General features: G+C 46.2%; 2 pseudogenes; one reads left to right on the top strand and one right to left on the bottom strand.

Moving 5' to 3' along the window:
- Positions 1–700: 700 nt before the first annotated feature.
- LOC108285143 lies at positions 701–1,664 on the top strand (annotated as a pseudogene).
- Positions 1,665–4,345: 2,681 nt separating this feature from the next.
- On the bottom strand, positions 4,346–4,853 carry LOC108285142 (annotated as a pseudogene).
- Between the last annotated feature and the right edge of the window lie 15,616 nt (positions 4,854–20,469).

Raw genomic sequence — 20,469 nt, 5'->3', positions numbered from 1 at the left:
ATTTAAATTGGTCGTCTTCTGAAGAAACAATGATCCAGTTTATTTTAAAACTAGGCAAGTAAAAGGAAATAAATATTTATTCTACTTATTCTATATGAATAGTACTGGGTAACAAAATAGTAAATGAAACAAAGAGTCTTTTTATAACAATATCTCAGATAATAAATTAAAACAAAATACAGGATTTAAATTTTACTATTTTTATATCTTTCTACTCCCAATGAATGAACGAATGTAGACATTGAGCATCTACCTCAACAAATAATAGAAAAGAGTAAAAACCAGACATCATATATCTTCTGATGAAGACACAAGACCCAACACCACTTCTAATCTTGTTAAGGGATCCAACCTGTGTCAGGTCAGACCTATTGATCCAGGTCTCAATTTGCAGGAAGTACCGAAGCATGTTGAACTGTACCATAAATGAGCAGTCAAAAATCCAGACTGCAGGAAACTTGACAAGTCAAATAGGCCAGGTTTGTCAACAAATAAATTATAAGAAAGAGAAAGAGGTGGAATAGAAAACCATAGAGTAAAAGAGACCTGAAAATCACATCAAGTTAAAATATATATATGTACAAATACATATGGGCAAGACTAAACTATACGGTTTAGGGATGCATACTTGAATAATCAAATCATACATAAATGCAAGAAAGTAGACCAACTGCTGACTGCCACAGCGAGGGTGAGCCTCATGGGTCCCCTCCTGGGCTCCAGTGTGATTGACCAGAAGACTTTCTACTTTTTCTTCTCCCCTAGCCTGCCAGAAAGCGACATGCCCACAGTCCCGAGCCCACTGACCTGGGACCAGTGTGGCTGCCATAGCTGTGGACAGTGGGCATATGGTAGCCAGCCCTGCCAAGAAAAACCAGGCTGGGCAAGGCGAGCCTGGAACACTGCCCTCCTTACCACTGAGCACTGAGCAGAGCAGTTGTTCCATGTTCAGAGAAACATGGCCACAGCCCTGCTCAGACTCACACCTGCAACATGGCCGTGAGCTTTGGTGAGATTTGGAAGAAGCACCTCAGCAGAGAATTTGGGAAACCGTATTTTATAAAGCTCATGTCATTTGTTGCAGTAGAAAGTAAACATTATACTCTTTATCCTCTCCCACACCAAATCTTCACCTGGACCCAGATATGTAATATAAGAGATGTGAAGGTTGTCATTCCAAGACAGGATCCATATCATGGACCCCAACAAGCTCATGGGCTCTGCTTTAGCGTTCAAAGACCTGTTCAACCTCTGCCCAGTTTGGAAAACATTTATAAAGAGCTGTTTATAGACATGGATGGTTTTGCTCATTCTAACCATGAAGATTTATCTGGGTGGGCCAAACAAGATGTTCTACTCAAAGCTGTCCTCACTGTTCCAGCTCATCAAGCCAATTCTCATAAGAGGAGAGGCTGGGAGCAATCTGCTAATACAGCTGTGTCCCGACTCAACCAGAAGGCCAATGGCTGTGTCTTCTAGCTCTGGGGTTCTTATGCTCAGAAGAGGGCAGTGCCACGAATAGGAATTGGCACCATGCACTGCAAATGGCTCATTTCTCCCTGTTGTCAGTCTACAGAGGGTTCTTTGGATGTAGACACTTTTCTAAGACCAGTGAGCTGCTACAGAAGTCAGGCAAGAAGCCTACTGACTGGAAGGAGCTGTGATCCTCAGCTGGGAGCTAGTCTGTCTCCATTAACCATTACTGGGAAGCTGCTGTTAAAGTATTCATCAGGTATGAAGTCGAATTGAAAATTTCCCTATTAATCTTAAGTATTCAGCATAAGGGTGAAAAGCTTCTGTAAAGCAGCCATGAAACAGGCTGCCCAGAATAGCAGCTTTATCCAGCCAGACACAGCAAAGGCTAGCCCTTGACCAAATGACTTTCTCAGCAACACAGCTTTGGCCTAAAATATGCAAATTTCTCAGACGACAGGTGAGGTCAAATACTCACTTGGCTCTCTTTACCTCCCTTACCAGTATGGCTAAAGTGGGGAGATAGGCACGTTTAGGTACAACCATAGTTCAGTGCCTGCTGCTCCTTGGTTTTGCCTGGTTAGACTTTCATTTACAAGGTATTGGGGCACATTTGCTTAGAAAGGCACCCTTTTCCTAGCCCAGCAGGCATTCTAGTCTCTGCCAGGTACACTGCCCCCTTGATCTTTCAAGGAGCCCTCAGATCCCTCTTGGAAGGAAGCATGAGGATGTTATGCAAGTTTCTAGAAATCCAACCCCGAAATTAGGGCTCAATTTCCTGATCGTAATAGAGGTGAAAATTTCTAAGGGACATTTGGTATGAACCTGAACAGATAGACAGGGGCCGACAGAAGTGACCTGGGTCTTGTTATTCTTTGGGTGTTTTGTGAAATACACAGTGAAATTTAAACAAGGAAGAGGAAAACAGGGAATTTTTTTTTAGTGGGTGGGGGTGATTTTCTCCTAGAGTTGTCCTGAGTTCAGGTTTCTAAGTCAGCACAAGCTGCCAAATGCTGATTTTCATGAATTGAAATCACTCTGAGATATTTTTTCTGTAGCATTGAAAAGTTCTAATTTTTAAAAAATACTTATGCAGATATGTTTTTTTCCCAATCCTTTTTTTAAGAGACAATCTTTATGGGTCTGCCCTTCCATCATCGATCTTGTTAGCAATGCCATTTTTGCTTTTAGCTGCATTAGAGTTACCCAGTTGCACAGGGTTTGGTAATAAAAGACTGTTAAAGTTGAAAAAAAGTGATTATTATAAAAGTCAAGATAATGGTTACTTTCAGAGGGAAGAAGGGATTGTGTTAGACTGGGATATGAAAGGAGGTTACACAGGTAGCCAGCAATTCTATTTCTTGATGCAGGTGGTAGTTAATGATGGTATTCAATGTATAATTCAATAAGCTAAACATTTGTTTTGTTTGGTTTTCTCTATCTGGGTTTAATTTTACAACAGAAATATTTTCTTGAAAAAAATTACTGTAATGGTTAGTTACTTGTTCTTCATCTTCAGATTAACTATTTGGTCTTGATGAATAAGAAGCTTTCCCCAAAACAAGGGCTAAGTCTCCTTTGACTTCTGAAAGAACTAGAACATAATAATCAGTGCTGAATCATGACCAGTGAATTAGCCCCCAGGAAAGTTCATGCAACTGGTGTTGATTGAATCTATGAATTAGTTGACAGATAAGGCAAACACCCCATAGTCAAAATCATTCTGCCTACTTCTACTAGATGCTGCTCCCTGGCTAGAAAATTCCAAGAATTCTTCATTACCTGCAGGGAAATCTTGTGTTCCTCAGTTTCACAATCCAGCCTTTTTTCCATAAATCAGCATCAACCAACCGTTCCAATCTTACCTTAGCTACTTTCTCAAACATTCCACTTTAGCCAAATAGGTCTACTTTCAGATTTCTGTTTTCTTTGCCATTTCTAGATTCTGTGTCATTTCTCCCATACCCCGTGCCGTCTCTGATAGGTTTTCCTCCTCCTTTCTATGCACATAAACCCTACTCATCCTTTAAGGCCTGATTCTCTTTCAGGGCTTAAAGGAGACTGAAGAGGCTGGGCACAGTGGCTCACACCTGTAATCCAGCACTTTGGGAGGCTGAAGTGGGCAAATCACGAGGTCAGCAGTTCGAGACCAGCCGGGCCAAACATGGGGGAACCCCATCTCCCTAAAAAAAAAAAAAAAATACAAAAATGAGCCAGTCTCAGTGGCTCACACCTGTAGTCCCAGCTACTTGGGAGGGTGAGGCAGGAGAATCGCTGGAACCCGGGAGGCGGAGGTGGCAGTGAGCCGAGATCGTGCCACTGCACTCCAGCCTGGGCAGCAGAGCAATATTCCATCTCAAAAAAAAGGGGGGGAACTAATAAATTTCTCCCTTTCCTCTCTAAACTCAGTCTTTATTATCTACCACATCAAGCTTTGTTTCTTTTAAACTTCAACAATGCCTGTTACCACTATTGGGCACTTAGCTCTTGTTTGCACTGCTACTGTGAGAGAATATTTTATCTTCATTTGTTTGGAGTATGCAAACATACTTTATATTTTTTAAGTCTGGAGCTGTGACTGATACTTTTTCTGAAATTACTATAGAAAGACTACAATGACATTTTGTGCATAGGAAGATGACTAGAAAGCTAGAAGATGATTTTTTTTGACACTTAGAGGTGGCTCAGGCTGAGCACGTTTAATTATTCTCACTGGTAGAATTGAAAACTACTTAACAGATTCCATAATCAATAAGTCATAGATTCACATCATCAAAAAGGGGATTGTCACCTACCCCAAGGCCACAGATAGATAGGATCCTGGGTCCCAGACTGAGGCTGGGAGGTGGAACCCTGTGAAAGACCACTTTGACAGGTGGTGTCTGTTGGACACCAGCTTCTGGGCTGGCCCTGCTCTCTTCTCAGGCTCTGGACAGGGTGTGAGGGCAGAGAGCTGGCTCCAGAGAACACCAGAGGAACCCGAGTTGGGACCAGGCTTGCTGAGGGCCTCACTTATAGTTTTTGGAGGGAAATTCCCACCAGCCTTGGCCCTTGCCACCAAAGTTCCACATGCAGTGGATAATCTGCAGCTGCTACTCATTGGTAGAGGTGATATTTACATCATTTGGCATGAGGACCTAATGGACATTGCGGCCTGTCATAAAGAGGTCATCCAGCTTGTCCTGATGCCACCAATGGTCCCTGTAGGTGAGTTTGGCCAGGCAGATGTTCATGAAAGCATTGACATTGACTATGCATTCACTGGCCATGCTCTCATCCCGCAGGTGCACTATAGTTACCTGGCCCTGGAGGCCCTGCAGTAGGATGATCAGGCTATTCTCAGAGATGGTCTGCTCCTTTACTGAGTGGCTCACCGCCATTCTTCCACACCGGCTGTCTGCTTGCATGCAGCACTCCTTCCACTGTCCCCGTCTGGGTCGCCCGTAGCTAGCAGGCACCTGGCCGGATTGCCTCCCACTGGCCGCAGCAGGACGGAGACACCATGCCAGCGACTGGGCTGCTGTGTGCTCCAGGAGCCTTTTTTTCTTTCAGTATATAGAAAATTTAATTTGGAATCACTTAAAATATTTCAATATTAAGAAGCTTAGGAAGCATTCAGTGGGTACTGATAGACATAAGGCAGATATGTTTATATTCAATGGAGACAGAATTATGGGTTCCCGCTTTGACCCCAAAAATCACTGCGAGGGCTCTCTAGTCAACTACGGGCAGGTACAGATATTGAGCCTCTGCAGACTGAGATGCTGAAATAAAAAAAGAAGACACTGGGTATGAATGGAAGAATATCACTGATAAACTTCCTTTCACTCATGGTTTTGTCTATACCTGGGCCTATCAGCAGGTCATACACTTAAATTTTGAAACCTTAAGCAAAAATTTCAAGAGTCTCACTTAATATTTTAAAAAGTCTATAAAGTATACTTTTTAAAGTATTAAAAAGAATTTTGAAATGGAGTTTTGCTCTGTCACCCAGGCTGGAGTTCAGAGGCTCGATCTCAGCTCATTGCAACCTCCACCTCCTTGGTTCAAAGGATTCTCTTGCCTCAGCCTCCAGAGTAGCTGGGATTACAGGCACCCATCACCGGACCTGGCTAATTTTGTATTTTTAGTAGAGACAGGGTTTCACCATGCTAGCCAGGCTGGTCTTGAACTCCTGACCTCAGGTGATCTGCCCGCCTCGTCCACCCAAAGTGCTGGGATTACACGCATGAGCCCACATGCCTGGCCCCCTCTCTACATACTTAAAAAAAAAAAAAAAAAAAAAAAAAACTCTGTACATAATCACTTCTGACAAGTTTGGGGCCGGGCACGACTAGCTGGGTGAGAGTTCTTTTTGGCCTAAAATCTAGGTCCTAGTAATTACCATGAAAAATCTGGGCCCTATCTCTGTTATAAAAATGATATCTGCCTAAAGCAGAAAGGGTTAGGTCCCTGAACTGTATCAACGGTCCCAGGGAGCTGAGCTGAAAGAGACCCCCTGTGCTGGTCAGAACAGCAGGCCAGCCAAGCAGCACCATGTTCTGGTTTTCTCCCTCAGCGAACCACAGTCCCACTCTCTTTTTGAAGGAATGACTCTAATGAGAAGTCTGCAAAGACTAAACAGATTGGAAAGGATAAAGGAAAGGAAGTCCGAGGGCTGAGCTGTCGGCAAAATAAATAAGCAGTATTAGAGATGGGACAAATGGGAACCTGTGGAGCCAACAAACTTCCTGTCCCTCACGCTGGTATGTCCCCACCAGGAAAGCCGGGAAAGAAGAGAAGGGTTCCCATGTGGACTGGATGACGCCTGTGTTATGGGAACTGCTCTAGCTGCTTTCACACAACTGTCATTTCATTCAATCCTCTCCTGAAACTCTCAAGGAATGGGTTATTGTCTCTGTTTTACTAGTAATGTCAACCCAGATTCAGAGGTTAAGTAACTGGGTGAAGGTCACATACCTACTCAGTGTCAGAGCCAGGACTCAAACCGTGTTTATTTTCTTCCAAAGCTCTGCTCACTATGTGAGTGAAAACAGAATCATCGCATGTTTCAGCTGAAAAGTCAACTAATCACCATCCCCATTTCACAGATAAAGAAACTGAGTCCAGAAAGGAGAAGCAACTTGCCCAAAGTCACATGATGAACTTGTGACAGGTCCTCAGCTGCATCCCAGGCCTCTGGTTTCCACATAGGAGCTCTTATCACTTATATACACCAGAACCCTGCAAGGAAGACACACTCAAATGGGGGCATTAGAGGAGAGTTGAACAAAGGAACAATTTAGATGCGAAGGCACATTGAAAGGAAGCAAGAAAGGATGGTGAGGCATCCGAGGCACAGCAGCGTCAGTGGGTCCATGACCACCCAGTGCCTGAAGGGACAAAGTCGGGGCCCTAAGCCCAGAGAGCACTCTAGCTGGGGCTGTAGCTATAGCTGAAGGGGAGCTCTGCATCTAGGTAGAGAAAGCCACTGCCAGCCCACAGCCTGGCAGGGAGGGAATAAACACACTGACCTCTCCCTCTCCTTGTGCCCATGGTCTCTTATTGGTGCCTCCCATTGGCTGAACCCTATGGAAAGCCAGAAGGTGAGGGATTCCCATGATGCAGTTTCCAGGGGCCCAGAGAAAGATGGGGAAAGAGAAGAGAATGCCTGGAGTGGTAAATAAAGGCTTTGAGGCACACCGCTAGGCAGGGATGCTTCTCTGAACTTCAGTCCTTGGGAAGAGTCTGGCCTCAGCAGGTCAGAGACAACAAAAACAACAAAAGTCTCACATCCCGGTCAATGTGAGGCCAAGAAGGCTTTGCTTCAGGTAATAAAGCGTTTGTCACAGCATAGAGCTGGATTGCACACTGCCCACTGCAGAGGTATTATCCTAATCCGGTCAACCTGTCTGTGATGAAAGCAGGCAGAAGCCCGGCTCCAATCACCTCGGCATCAAAGGCATCGCTGGGGGACTCTTCTGCTTTGGAACCCAGGTCAGCGCTGGTGTTTGAGGGGAGAGTCACTGGCGTTTCCGGTGTGTGTTCGTATTTGAGAAGTAAAAATAGGAGGAAGCAAGAGGGTGATTGTGTCTCTGCAACAGCATGTTTGCCTTTTACCAGTTCTTAGAAGTGAAGGCCACTTTTAAAAGAAAGACAATCCCTACACAAAGGCAGTTTGGGCATCCTGGTAAGGCACAGCCCTGCTGTCTGTGCCCTTGGCACAGATATCCTCACTTTGGCCACACACACACACACACACACACACACACACAAGGTGGTCAAGGCCCATCCCAGCTTTCCGTGCCTGCCTGAAGTTTCAACCTCAACTTCCACTGAGCCCCGCTCCTCTCGCAGATTTGGTCGTATTTCCTATTTAGTTTAAATCAACAGTCTAATTTTATCAACAATAATGCTTTATGGAGGTTTATTTCTTCAAACAGACCACGCTCCTCTTTGCTATAAAGTTAATTTTATGTTCTTTGTTCACTTTCCTAATCTGCAAATTACATCCTCCTGTTCCCTGATTACTTACCATTGGAAAAACAGCCCTTTTTTTGCTTCCAGTTTGAATATGCTCTGCCTTATCTTGATGGCCCTAATCTCTCTCCCACCCCTGGCCCCTCGAGGAAGCCAAGCCATGAGGACTGGCGGGGTGCAGTGCCAGCACTGACACAGCCTGGCCTCGGGGCCAGGTCTGCTCATCTCGCTCCCCTCCAGACTACTTTTTCCTTTTTTTCTCTTTTCTTAAGCCGAGTGTGGGAAGAGACTCCGTTGCAGCAGGGAGAATTAGAAATTCTGGGACCCACTCCATGCATTCACAAAGTCCTAGTGGGAAGATGGAGAACTTCTTCTGACACCCAGAGAAGCAAGGACAAACGCCTGGGAGGGTGATGTTGGCTGATAGCGCATGAAAAATGAGTGACTCTTTTCTTGGGAAGTGCAGCCCTGAGGGGGAGGGGCCGCAAAAGGCAGCGAAGGCACCAGGAATGGGGAGCGGGGGAAATAAACACAGTCCTTACAAGATCTAGGATTTGAAGAGGACAGGGGTGAGATGACTCGGCTGTCAGGAATAGCAAAGAGGATTAAGCCTGCCTGTAACTGCAGAGAGAGAAGGGAGGAAGGCAAATGCGGAAGAAGAAGGAAATTGACCAAAAAAAAATTTTAAAGATAGAGTTGGAGGAATCTAAACAAGCCACGTGCTTCACATATGGGGGCAGTGGGGTCCTAAGACAAGTCCCCAAAGTTCTAACAACAGCAAAGGAGTCATCCTATTGATGACGATGATAATGGCAACTGATAGTTGCTTACTGTTACTTCCTGGACCAATCGGTCTGTTACTGCAGGTTTGCAAATGCCCACGTTCATTTCTAACTCTAGGCTTCTAGGTCCTCCTTAACAGTAGAAGCTCATGTTTATTGCAGGTGTGTGACAGCCACTGTTTAAATACTTTACACATCGTATTGCATTTAATTCTCCTCCCCTCACACACACAAAAAAAATCCAGGAGGTAAGTATTGTTATCATCTCGATTTTACAAGTGGGGAAACCAAGACCCACAGAGGTTGATCACTTGACCAGTATCATAAGCAGCCACAAGTCACATTGGATCTGTCTCCCAGCTCACACTCAAAAACTATTCGTAGGACCAGGTGACTATAAACTGATGTATTATTCATACACTCCTGCTCCAGCACTAGTTCCATTGCTCTGATTTTCTGGAGGACACTGTACTCTGTGCACAATCCCTCCAGAATTCTCTGTTTCTGGGGCAGAGTCTTCTGAGTCCCTGGGCCAGACCAGGGGGGAGGTAACTGTAAATGGCTGAATAGCAAACAGTTTAGGCTTTGCAGACCACATACCAGCTCTGTCATATATCTTTGTTTCTGTTTTTGGCTTATTTCAATCCTTTGAAAGTGTAAAAATCATTCTTAGCTTGAGAGCTCCCTCTTACCCCTGTTCTTGGCCTCAAAACCTTGGAGTCAAATTTCCCTCTCCCACCACCTAGCCATCCAATCATGAAGTTCTTTGGACTTGGGGTATCTCTCAAAATGCTCTTTAAATCTTTTCAGTCCTGAACTAGGACCCCACTCTCTCAAGCATGGTCTGGTCACCAAAATGGTCTCCCCTGCTCCCCAGAGAAGCCCATATGTCTCGACTGGATTTATTTTCCCAAACAACGCTTTGCACAGATAATTCCCATGATAAAACATCCTCAAACCTAAGCCCCTTAGTCTGCATTAAGGACCAATCAGACAGAACACACAGACACCCACACAGTTATCTAGTCCTTAATAATCATATATAGAATCATACTAACATTTAATACGCTAACATCATACTAACAGCAATAATCATACTAACATTTAGTGGGCATTAATATGAGCTAGCCACTCTGACAGATACGTGGATCACTTAAGCCTTACCAGAACCCTATGAGATAGGCATGATTACAACCCCATTTTACAGATGAGTGGTTGAGGCCCAGAGAGGCACAGAGAGATCAAGTGATGTATACTAGTTTAGGCAGTGAATTGGTAAACCAGGCACTGAATGGTGGCCATCAGACTCCAGAGGCCATTCCCTAAATCTCCACCCTCCATGGCCTATAACAACGTCTTCCCATCTGCCCTTTCAGAATCTCAACCACAGTCCCTCCGAGAAACATCCTCAAAGGGACCACATCTCAACTCTTGTCCTGGAAAAGATGTTGATGTGTGAACTTGGAGCACCATAAATGGAGCAGGCATGCCCCTCTGTTCAAACAGCAGACCCCATCCGATGTCCCCAGCACCAGGCTGCCCGCCAACAAGAGGGCGGCTCCACACAGCTGCATTGCAAAGCAGCAGACCAGGGCGAGCTACTAACATGTGGACGCCGCCACTCCACAATTTGCTTAAAAGCCACACTGTGTTTCCCGGACAATGGCCGCAGGCCAAAACACACACATTCCAGTTTTTACGACTGTAAGGTAAGCATTCTTTTAATGGCTCTTTCCCTGTTCCTTCACTCTCGCTTGTGTTGTGTTTTGCTTGTTCCCACTCCTCGATTTTTTTCCTTTCTTAGCTCAGCGCTGCTGCCTCCCTCGCTTCCAGAACCTCCTGCTTCAAAGCTTCCTTGTCTCTACCTCCTGCCTGCTTTTCTGCAGCTTCCTCATTGTAGGAGCTTTCTCCTCCTTTCTGGGTCTTGGTCAGCTTTTCTCTAATTACCAGATTTCCCTTCCTCCTGTCTTCCTGTTGGCTTAAGGAAGCCCCCCTCCCCTCCCTCCAGCTGTGGCTTCTTCCACTTCCGCCAGCCTGCCGGCCTCTCTGCTTCCCAGCGGCCTCTTCCCAGTGCCCTTTTCTTTCTCTCTGGACACCTGGTCATCCTTGCTCCACTCTCCCCTGCCCACACCCTTCACAGTTCACCTCTGTTCTTTGTCCCTTGTCTTCTCTCTCTCCTCCTCCCGTCCCCCCCTCCTCTTGGGTCCCCTCCTGGTTTCCATCCCCCCATCACCCCTCCCCTTATCTTTGTTTTCTTTCCTTCTGGCTGCTGATAGAGTGGGAGTAGTTGCAGGCTGTGTCCCTGATTTCACATGCAGACCAGCAGCCAGCCTGTCAATCTAACAATCAAATTGCACGGAAAGGGAGGTCTCCGTGCCTACATGCAGTTTGCCCCTAAATGGAGCTGAGCTAGAAGGCTTCAGAGCAAAGCCACCACGAGTCCCAAGCATCTGGCTGTACAGGCAGGATAGAGAAAGGACTTACTGTTTCTTTTTTTCCCCACTGATCTTATGTAAGTCAAGGCTAAAGACCAGGGCTGAGACGTGTCATTAGTAGGTTGCTGTCTTGGGGTGGGGCCTCCATGACCATCCCTGCCTCCTGCCAACAACACACAAAACACACACACACACACACACACACACACACACACACACGTTTTCTTATTCACTTTCCTTCAGAGCAAAGGCCCTGCAACTTTTCAGACGAAGTCTGCAAAACTCCCACACTGCAAAAGAAAAACTATGAAGTGAACAAGAGCCGCCGCCACCACAGAAGGAGATGTTGCTGCAGGGGAAAGGGCTGCCTCCATCCCCTCTACTCCTGCCCATCAATTCTTTTCAACTTTAGTTGCTCCCTGTTTCCCTGACTGAGCCCCCATTCAAGCTGAGCTGATGCCTTTCCTTAGAGGACAGCGCCATCTAGCAGGTGAAATGCCAAACCCATAGCTGAGAGCCGAGAAGGAAACCTTCCCAGCTCCAGGCTCCCTGGCTCCCAACTTCTCTTTTTAAGTCTCTGATAGTCAAACCTCAACAAGTCTGAAATAAGGCGATTTAACTCTTTAGCCTTGGAGAGCTAAGTGTCTTCTAATCACCCCTATTTCTCCAGTGCCTGATTTTGTTTCCATTTGTGGCCTTAGTTCCTAGAAAAAGCTAGAAAGTTCCAGGTGAGCCAACAGGCTGTGCCTGATGCTTGGGACCTCAGGTGACCTTTTCCAAAGCAAAACAAAATAGAATTCCCCAAAGATATCTAGAGGATGGCCTAGGTCCCGTCTGGAGTTATGCGGCAATCCTTGTTCCTCTTTCCTTCGGTAAAGACCCTATCTCCAAATATGACCAAATTCCGAGGTAGTGGGAGTTTATGACTTCCACGGCAAATTTTGGAAGAACACAATTCAGCCCATAACAGATAACAGATGGTTTTCCTTTCCCTTGCAAACTCTGATCAGCTGCTAGTGACTGCTCAGACCCCTTGCCAAAGAGAGTGAGAAGGATTCTAAGATCAAATCCACATGGGGCAGGAAAGTGTTGTGAATGACTGTCCATGTCTGCTGCAGGCAGCGTGGGGCAGCAGTGGGATGGTCCCATCCCTGCCCGTGCTGGAGTAGAGCGTGAGCAAAACATAGACCCTGCCTCTCAGGAGCAGGGAACACCTGTCAGCACTACATATCTCAACATACCAAAAACATCCAAGGCCACACTTCTGAAAGAAGTCCCAGCGCCATTGTAGAGTCCCCTCAAGCCCTTCGTTTTACGGATGAGGCAAACTGAGCTCCAGGGAGCTTGTGTCTGCCTATGAACCCTCAACCCCTTTGTGGCAACATCAAGACTAGACCCTAGCTTCAGATCTCCTGACCTATTTGCTTTTTTTCAAGATCTCCAGTTGTTCCTGGTAACATCAAATCAAGACAGAAACTCTTGTATTGCCCATGCAAGATTCCCCAAGTCCCTCATTGTACAGGCCCAAAAAGGAAGCATGTGAAAAGGGCTAAGGTAAAAGTTGAAGGTCCTGGTTGGAGTCTGTGGTCAACTCTACTGTTGCTTGGATCTCTAGGCATTAAAGGGTTAATGCCTAAGCTGCATTTAGGGCTTCCAGAGAGAACATTGTCATCCATTAGTAATAGTTGCCATTGCTATGGGCACAGGATTGGACAGCGGAAAGATGAATATTATATATTTGTTGGGTTAGGTCATCTCCGCAGTCCCTTCCTGTTCTAAGATTTTGCAGTAAGAGCCTTAAGCAGGACTCATAGCTTTCCTTCTTGAACTTAAATGAGAAAACTGGGTTAAGGGACATGCTGTAGGCCGGGCGTGGTGGCTCACGCCTATTGGGAGGCCAAGACGGGCAGATCACCTGAGGTCGGGAGTTCAAGCCCAGCCTGACCGACATGGTGAAACCCGCCTTAAAAAAAAAAAAAAAGGGACATGCTGTGATGTTCTAGATGTCCAAACACATATGTGACCTGCTCCAAGGGCTTTCAGAGAAGGCCTCTCCTTTGCAACTTTATGACCCAGAAGGCCTGAATCCCCATGACATATGATCCAGTTTCAGTCCCACTGAAGTTCCCGCTGGTATTTCTCCATGCGCACATTTTGCCCCGATGTCAGCTAGTGAGACTCAGGCTCTCTGGATAGTGGCTGAACCTTGGCAACTTCCATTTACTTGATGCAAGTCACAGGCAAGCAGTGCTTATTAAAGAGCTATTCCTTAGCCATTGCAGATGAGAGGATATGCAAAGTTCAGCTGGCTCACAGGCCCCAGAAAAGATCAGCTACAAGAAAAGAAGTACCATTTCTCAGAAGCTGTCCAGCATGCTGCTACCTCGTATGTGTCTGACTCATGGGGCAGCTCAGGAAGAGATACTTTGAGAAGTCGAAGACATTTGCCTCTTAACTCCATATAGAGGCAAAGACACGGGTTCAGGTTATTTTGCTCCAAGTCAGCTTGAAATCTCCAACTCCCTTCTACTCATCCCTCTTGGCCGGTTTGCCTGAACTGGCTTCTAGGGAAGATTTGAGGTAGGTGTTTATCACCTGGAGGAAAAAGCTCCATGTGAATGACTATGAAAGAATGGGAGAACTGGTTAAGATCCCAGCTCTAGAGATGATCATATCTAAGTTCAAATCTCAGCCTTGCTGCTTTCTAGCTATGTGACCTCAGACAACTTACTTAACTCCTCTAAACCTTAGTATTCCCATCAGAAAAGTAGAGAGAATAACAGTACCTTCCTCATATTTGTAAGAGTAACTGGCTGGGTGTGATGGCTCACACCTATGATCCCAGCACTTTGGGAGGCCGAGGCAGGCGAATCACAAGGTCAGGAGTTCAACATAAGCCTGGCCAACATGGTGAAACCGCGTCTCTACTAAAAATACAAAAATGAGCTGGGCATGGTGGCAGGTGCCTGTAATCCCAGCTACTCGTGAGGCTGAGGCAGGAGAATCACTTGAACCCAGGAGGCAGAGGTTGCAGTGAGCCAAGATCGTGTTATTGCACTCCAGCCTGGGTAACAGAGTGAGACTCCTGTCTCAAAAAAAAAAAAAAAAGAGTTAAATGAGATCATAATTACTGCTGCTATTATTGGTATTATTAATTCAACAGACAATTAGGGTGCACCCACTCTGAACAGGTTGGAGTACAAAGAACCTGTTCTTTACTTCACAGAGTTCATGGTCAATTCCAATTTTAGCTGTGTACCAAGTGCCAAATCAGATACTTGTTCACAATACAAGGAAGGAAGGATTAGTTCAACCTGGGGATAAAGAGAAGTTTCTTTACAGAGCCATAATATTTGAACCTTGAAGAAGGAATAAGATTTTGCCACAAGTCTTCAAGGAATCAGCACATACAAAGAGGTGCAAAGCCTGTCATGTGAGCTTTGAGTGTAGGTTGAGCCTGGAGATGAGGGAGTGCCTGGCTTTACTCTCAGATGGAACTCCTGGTCCTGGGAGGGAACACCCCAGGAGTCAGAAGATCTGATTTGACCCTCGATTCCTGTGTCACCTCAGTCGAGTCACCTTACTTCTCTGTGCCTCCATGTCTTTAACGTTAAATGAGATTGACTTCCTGCAGGGATGTTCCATGAAGCTGGAAATTTTAAGCAAGAGGTGTGAAAAAACTTTGGGGAATTGAAAGAGCTATTCAAACAAATAGTAATAGCAGTAACAAATGTTACCCAGCACTTACTACATGCCAGGCACTGTATCAAGGGCTTGCAAGCATTATCTTATCACAATAACCATTCTGTTGCCATTTTACAGATGAGGAAACCCACATGTAAGAGCAGTAACTTGCTCTAAGTAATGCAACTAGTAGGTGCAGAGCTCATGTTGATATGTCAGTGGTGGTGGTCCTCTTCCCCACCCCTAGACATGCTGGAGCTTTTTAATTATCTTGGGTTATAGCTAGATTGATTTCCTCATTGCTCAGATGAGAAACTTGAAGCATCAAACAATGCCTGCCCAGAAGTGGATATGGGGTGTAGGGACAGTGCCCTGCTTGACTCCCACTTGCTGACCACTAGAGAGGCAGAGAGGATTCTGGGTTCCTCTATGCTTTGCTTGGGAGATGAGAGCCACAGCACATCACTCTTTCCTTGCCCAGTGGGTACCAAGAAGAGCTCAAATGCCAAGTTTCATCCAAGCACACCCCAGGAGTCACTGTCTGGATCAGGAGCAGCCAGATCACAGAACACAGGCCTCCCCCTCTTACACAGTTCTTGGGGCCATCACTTGGCCAGAGGCCCCAGTTTCAGAACACCCCACTGGAGATCCCACGTTTACTGGAAAGAGTTCTCTTATTTTCTCTCAAAGAGCATTGGCAGAACAGGGCTAAGGGAAAGAGGGCTCAGGGTCACCAGTGCCTCCAGGCACAAAGGGGAAGGACCAGCCATGAGAAGTTGAGAAGGAAGCTGGCTGGGGCTCCTAGACAGGCCTAAAAGGGAGAATTGGGGGGCAGGGTTTGGAAGCTGGGGATAGCTGAGGCCTCATAGATAGAGAGAGGATGCTCGGGGCATCCAAAGAATTTCATCTATTGAGAAAGCTAGGAAGTAAAACCTCCCAAGGAAAAGGGTTGGCATCCATGCTTCCTGGAGCTGTGGGAAAGCCTTTTAAAAGGAGGAGGAAATGGAGGGCGCTGGTGCATAGAACGGGGGTATAGAAGGGTGATTGGGGTGCTGGCTGTCCACCTGGGTCCCTACAGCTTCCTCCATTCTAGCAACCTGTCAAATTTTCTTCTTCCTCTTTCTCTTTTTCTTCTCCTTCCTCTTCTACGTCACAGTTTTTGAGGGCTACCTCTAGGCCGGGCACAGCGCTAACATCTTTATATGTCTCATCTTGTGTAAGCTGTGTAACAACCCTAGGAGGTGGATTATATATAAAGATATTAGAGAGAAGGAAACTAAAGTTCAGAAGGGTTAAATAAACACCTCAGGGCCACAGGTCTAATGCACTATCCATATCCAAACTTACTCTCAAATCCAAATCCAAACCTACCCCTTACTTCATAGGCAAGGCAGTACGATATTCCCACTGTACCGCCTTGCTTATGAAACCTTTATGTAGACAGGGAGCCTATCCAACAACTGCCTGTGAGCGGCTGAGCTTGGGCTAAGTCTTTTACCCTTCCGTGAGACAGTGAAATCACTGGAGGGAACTTTCTTCAAAACAGAGATGTGAGAGTACTCAGTTGTTCTCAGGCAAGGATGTAAGAAAGCTGTCTGCATTTTAAGAGTTGAAGAAAGTAGCAGCCCCAGCCCAGGGGAAGAAATCAGAGACCAGGAAGCCTCAATATTCTAGGCTGATGAGGGGGTGAACTTTGAAACCAGGCCTTGACCAATGATGCTGTTGACAGTGTCATCTTTAGAAGACAGATGAACAAGTCAGGACAAGCCAAGAGGGAGTAAGATCCTGGTGCAACCATGCTGAGACACAAGCTGAAGCCTCACCCAGGAACGGTGCAGGACTACACTTTACCAGTTGCACTGTGAGCCAGTGAGAAACTATACCACCGGAAGACTGGCCATGGTCCAAGTCACCTCAGTGTGCATCCAGTAAAGACTGGCCACCCTTTGGGCTAAGCGAAGCCCTGGGGTTTCTGGTAATTATGGGGTAGTGGAAGCATCTAGGCTCCCTTTAATAAGGCATGTGAGGATTTCAGGGAATTAAATGAAAGAATGAGAAAACGAATCCTATCTGGACACTGAGGTTGCTCCATAAGCAGTGATGTGACTGAGTTTTTCTTCATCTTCTTATTGGTCTTTCCATTCCATTAGCATGATATGGGATAAAGAGCAGTTGGGATAACTTGCTCAAGAAATCCATAACTCAGCCAGGCGCAGTGGCTCATCCCTGAATCCCAGCACTCTGGGAGGCTGAGGCGGGTGGATTGCCTGAGCTCAGGAGTTGACGACAAGCCTGGGCAACACAGTGAAACCCCATCTCTGCTAAAACACAAAAAAATGAGCCAAGTGTGGCAGCATGTGCCTATAGTCTCGGCTACTTGGGAGGCAGAGTCAGGAGAATCGCTTAAACCTGGGAGGTGGAGGTTGCAGTGAGCCGAGATTGCATCACTGCACTCCAGCCTGGGCCACAGAGTGAGATTCTGTCTCAAAAAAAAAAAAAAAAAAAAAATCCGTAACTCACGGACACAAGGATGGTTTGTCTTCCCCAACCATGTCAACATCATCATGTGCAGTTGTGTAAGCTGTGTGCTGCTGAGATCCAGTGGCACAATTCACACAGGCTTCGATGTGAGTGTCTCCTCTGGGAGCTGTGCAGCAGAGACACTGGACTGCATTCTTTCATCTGTTTAGGTTCGGGTCAAGCACATCCTTCTCCAGGCAGCCTTCCCCAAACAGTCCGGCTGGCAAGAATCCCTCCCTCTTCGGTATCCCCACGGTATATTCTCCAAGTCACTTCCTGCCTTGTAGTCAACATTTCATGTGAATGGCCCGTCTTTCCCACCAGACTATGGGTGTCAACCTTTTGGGAGAGGTCCCAGGTCCCTTTGAAAATTCAATCAAAGGTTCAAACACTTTCCCCAAGAAAAAACTGCACAAACACATACAATTTTATATCCAATTCCAGGGAATTCCTGGTTGCCCTAAAACCTGTCCACAGCCAACAGAGTGTAGCTTCCATGAGAGCAGAGACAGTATTTGTCTTGCTTACCATGGCATCCTGAGAATTCACACAATGCCTGGCACACCGTAGCACAATAAATGCTTGTTGAATGAAGAAATGGTTCAACTCTGGAAGGTTCTTGAATGTGCAGGCTAAGTGTCAGAGCCATTTTTGTAGCTTCAGAGACTTTTCATGACAGTGGGCCCTTACCCAGCCTGGCACACACTCAAAATGCTAGCTGATAAATTATTGCTCAGCCCCATCTGGCATAGACAGTTCACCCAGCCCAACCTCTCCATAGCTAGCCAGACAAGGAAACTTCTCCAAGCTCCAGAGTCTCCACAGTGGAAAGGCAACATCTCTGCTTGGTGGCGTTTTCAGGTGCTGAATAGGAAATCTGACTCAATGACATTTCTGACCACTTAGAGTTCTGAGAATTGGTGCTTCCCTTCCTTGCTGCCCAGAAAAATAGAGAAATCTGTTTAGTAAACTGAAACATATTGTTCATCAAATAATAAGCTCTCATAATTTGCAAATTAAACTGTCCTCTACATTTTCAAGTGCATGAGCTCTTCTGGTCCTTGCAAGGCATATAGTGAAACAGAAAACAAATATTGTCCTTATTTTACATATCAGGAAGCTGAGGCTCAGAGAGGCCAAGTAAGTTGCCTAAGTCACACTGCTTAGCAAAGGCTAGAGCTAGCACCCTAGAATTCTGTCTGTTTCTCCGGCATTCTTGTTGCTGACCTTAGGCTGCTATCTAAGCAATTACAGAATCTCATATTAAATGTCTTCTGTATGCAGATGTCAGCATACCCTGAGTTCGGCCTGTCTGGGCCATGCCCCAGAGTCTGTCTGCACCAAACCGGAAAAATGAATCTGCTCAGCAAATATCACCTGCCACAGGCTTCCCGTGGCCAAAAGCCGGGCTAAATCTGGCCAGAGATTGCCACTGGGACTTAAGAAAGTCAAAAGCCAGCTACACAATCACTCAGAACGGTCTATCCCTCCTCCATCACCAAGTGTTGACCACAGGAACTTCACAACCACACCTCCTCTCTCCTGTGAGTGAGCCAAGTGTGTCTTCATCCCTGGGCTGCAGGTTATGGCAGAAGATGAGGGCTTGGACCGTGAACGTCCAGAAAGAACCATTCAAATGACTGAAAGAAAAGAGAGAAGACTGAAGGGAGGTGACTTCTCCGAGCAGGGTCCTCTGCTCTAAGGAAAAGAAGTCAGTGAGAGGCACTCCGAGTGATCTTTAAGCACAAAAGGGGACATCCCACTACAGATGATTTAGACTCACTTTTTTTCCATCTGTATCAAAAGTATAGAAAGATAAGCGCTCCCGTTGCAACAGGCAAATTTTAGGTTAAGTGTGAATAAGATCCTGACTACAAAAGTGAATGAAGCTGTGGAATGTCCACCACCCCTAGAAAGGTTTAGAGTAGGACTTGCGATTCATGTTACCCAATTGCTTAAGAGAAGGTAACCCGCCATCAAGATAAAGAGGTAGATAGCTGATGTCTACACAGGTCTACCCTTCCCAATTTGAAATTGTGTTGCTACTTTGAATCATAATAATGTGTTATGTCTGTACAGACTTTACAGTTTTCAAAGCACTTTTATGGAGATTTGAATCACCTCTATTCTACCCAAAATAGTTTGGGGAGAATTTATCACGTTTAGTTTAGAAATGAAGAAAATCAAGAAGCCACAGCCAGGCCAGGCACAGTGGTTTACATCTGTGACCCCAGCACTTCGGGAACTCAAGGTAAGAGGATGACTTAAGGCTAAGATTTCAAGACAAGCCTGGGGAACACAGCAAAACCCTGTCTCTGTAACAAACTTTAAAAATTAGCAAGGCATGGTTGCACCAGCCTGTAGTCCCAGCTACTCGGGAAGCTGAGTAGGATCACTTGCGGATCAAGCAGAGCCCAGGAGTCCAAGGCTGCAGTGAGCCAAGGTTGCACCACTGCACTCCAGCTTGAGCAACAGAGGAGAGACCCTGTCCCATAAAAGCAGCATGGGGCGGGGTGGGGGGGAAGAACCCACAACCAGCCAGTAAAAGATCAAGATAGGACTTGAACAGCGATCTTGTAACTCTTACAAGGTTGTGCTTTTTCCACCAGCTATGGAGAATCATGCGTCTTACCCGCTGAGACCTCAACTCTCAGCTACTCAGTTTCCAAGGTCTGAATCCTTGTGCCAGCCATTTGGATTTCTGAGAAAGCCCAGGGAAGCCCATACACAGACGCTCAGGCCATAGCAGGCGAGAGTGAGAAATCACAGGGACGTGCTTATCTAGCTGGAGCTGCCTGCAGATAAGGAGGAAGACAGTGCACGTCACAGCAGCTTCCTGGGTTTGTGTTCAGACAGCCATTCCCCCTCAGCCCTACTCAAACAGACTCCAGTCATGAAACACTCCTCTCTTCCTGCCTTTTTGTCTTCTCTCAGTTCTTTGCTCTTCCCCCACAAGCCTCCTCCCTTATCCTATGCTCCCCCCCACGTCCCTCAGGCAAGCCAGGCCTCACCTCTCACCTCTCACTGGCAGGACAAAGAAGCTGTTCAGTGTGATGAGAGCGCTGGGGAGAGACCCTAGCGCCACACCCCCCCACCCCGCCGCTGGGGAGAGACCC

This window comes from Cebus imitator, unplaced genomic scaffold (genome assembly GCF_001604975.1).
Source record: "Cebus imitator isolate Cc_AM_T3 unplaced genomic scaffold, Cebus_imitator-1.0 Scaffold291, whole genome shotgun sequence".
Lineage (NCBI taxonomy): Eukaryota > Metazoa > Chordata > Mammalia > Primates > Cebidae > Cebus > Cebus imitator.
This window is presented reverse-complemented; position numbering and strand designations above follow the sequence as displayed.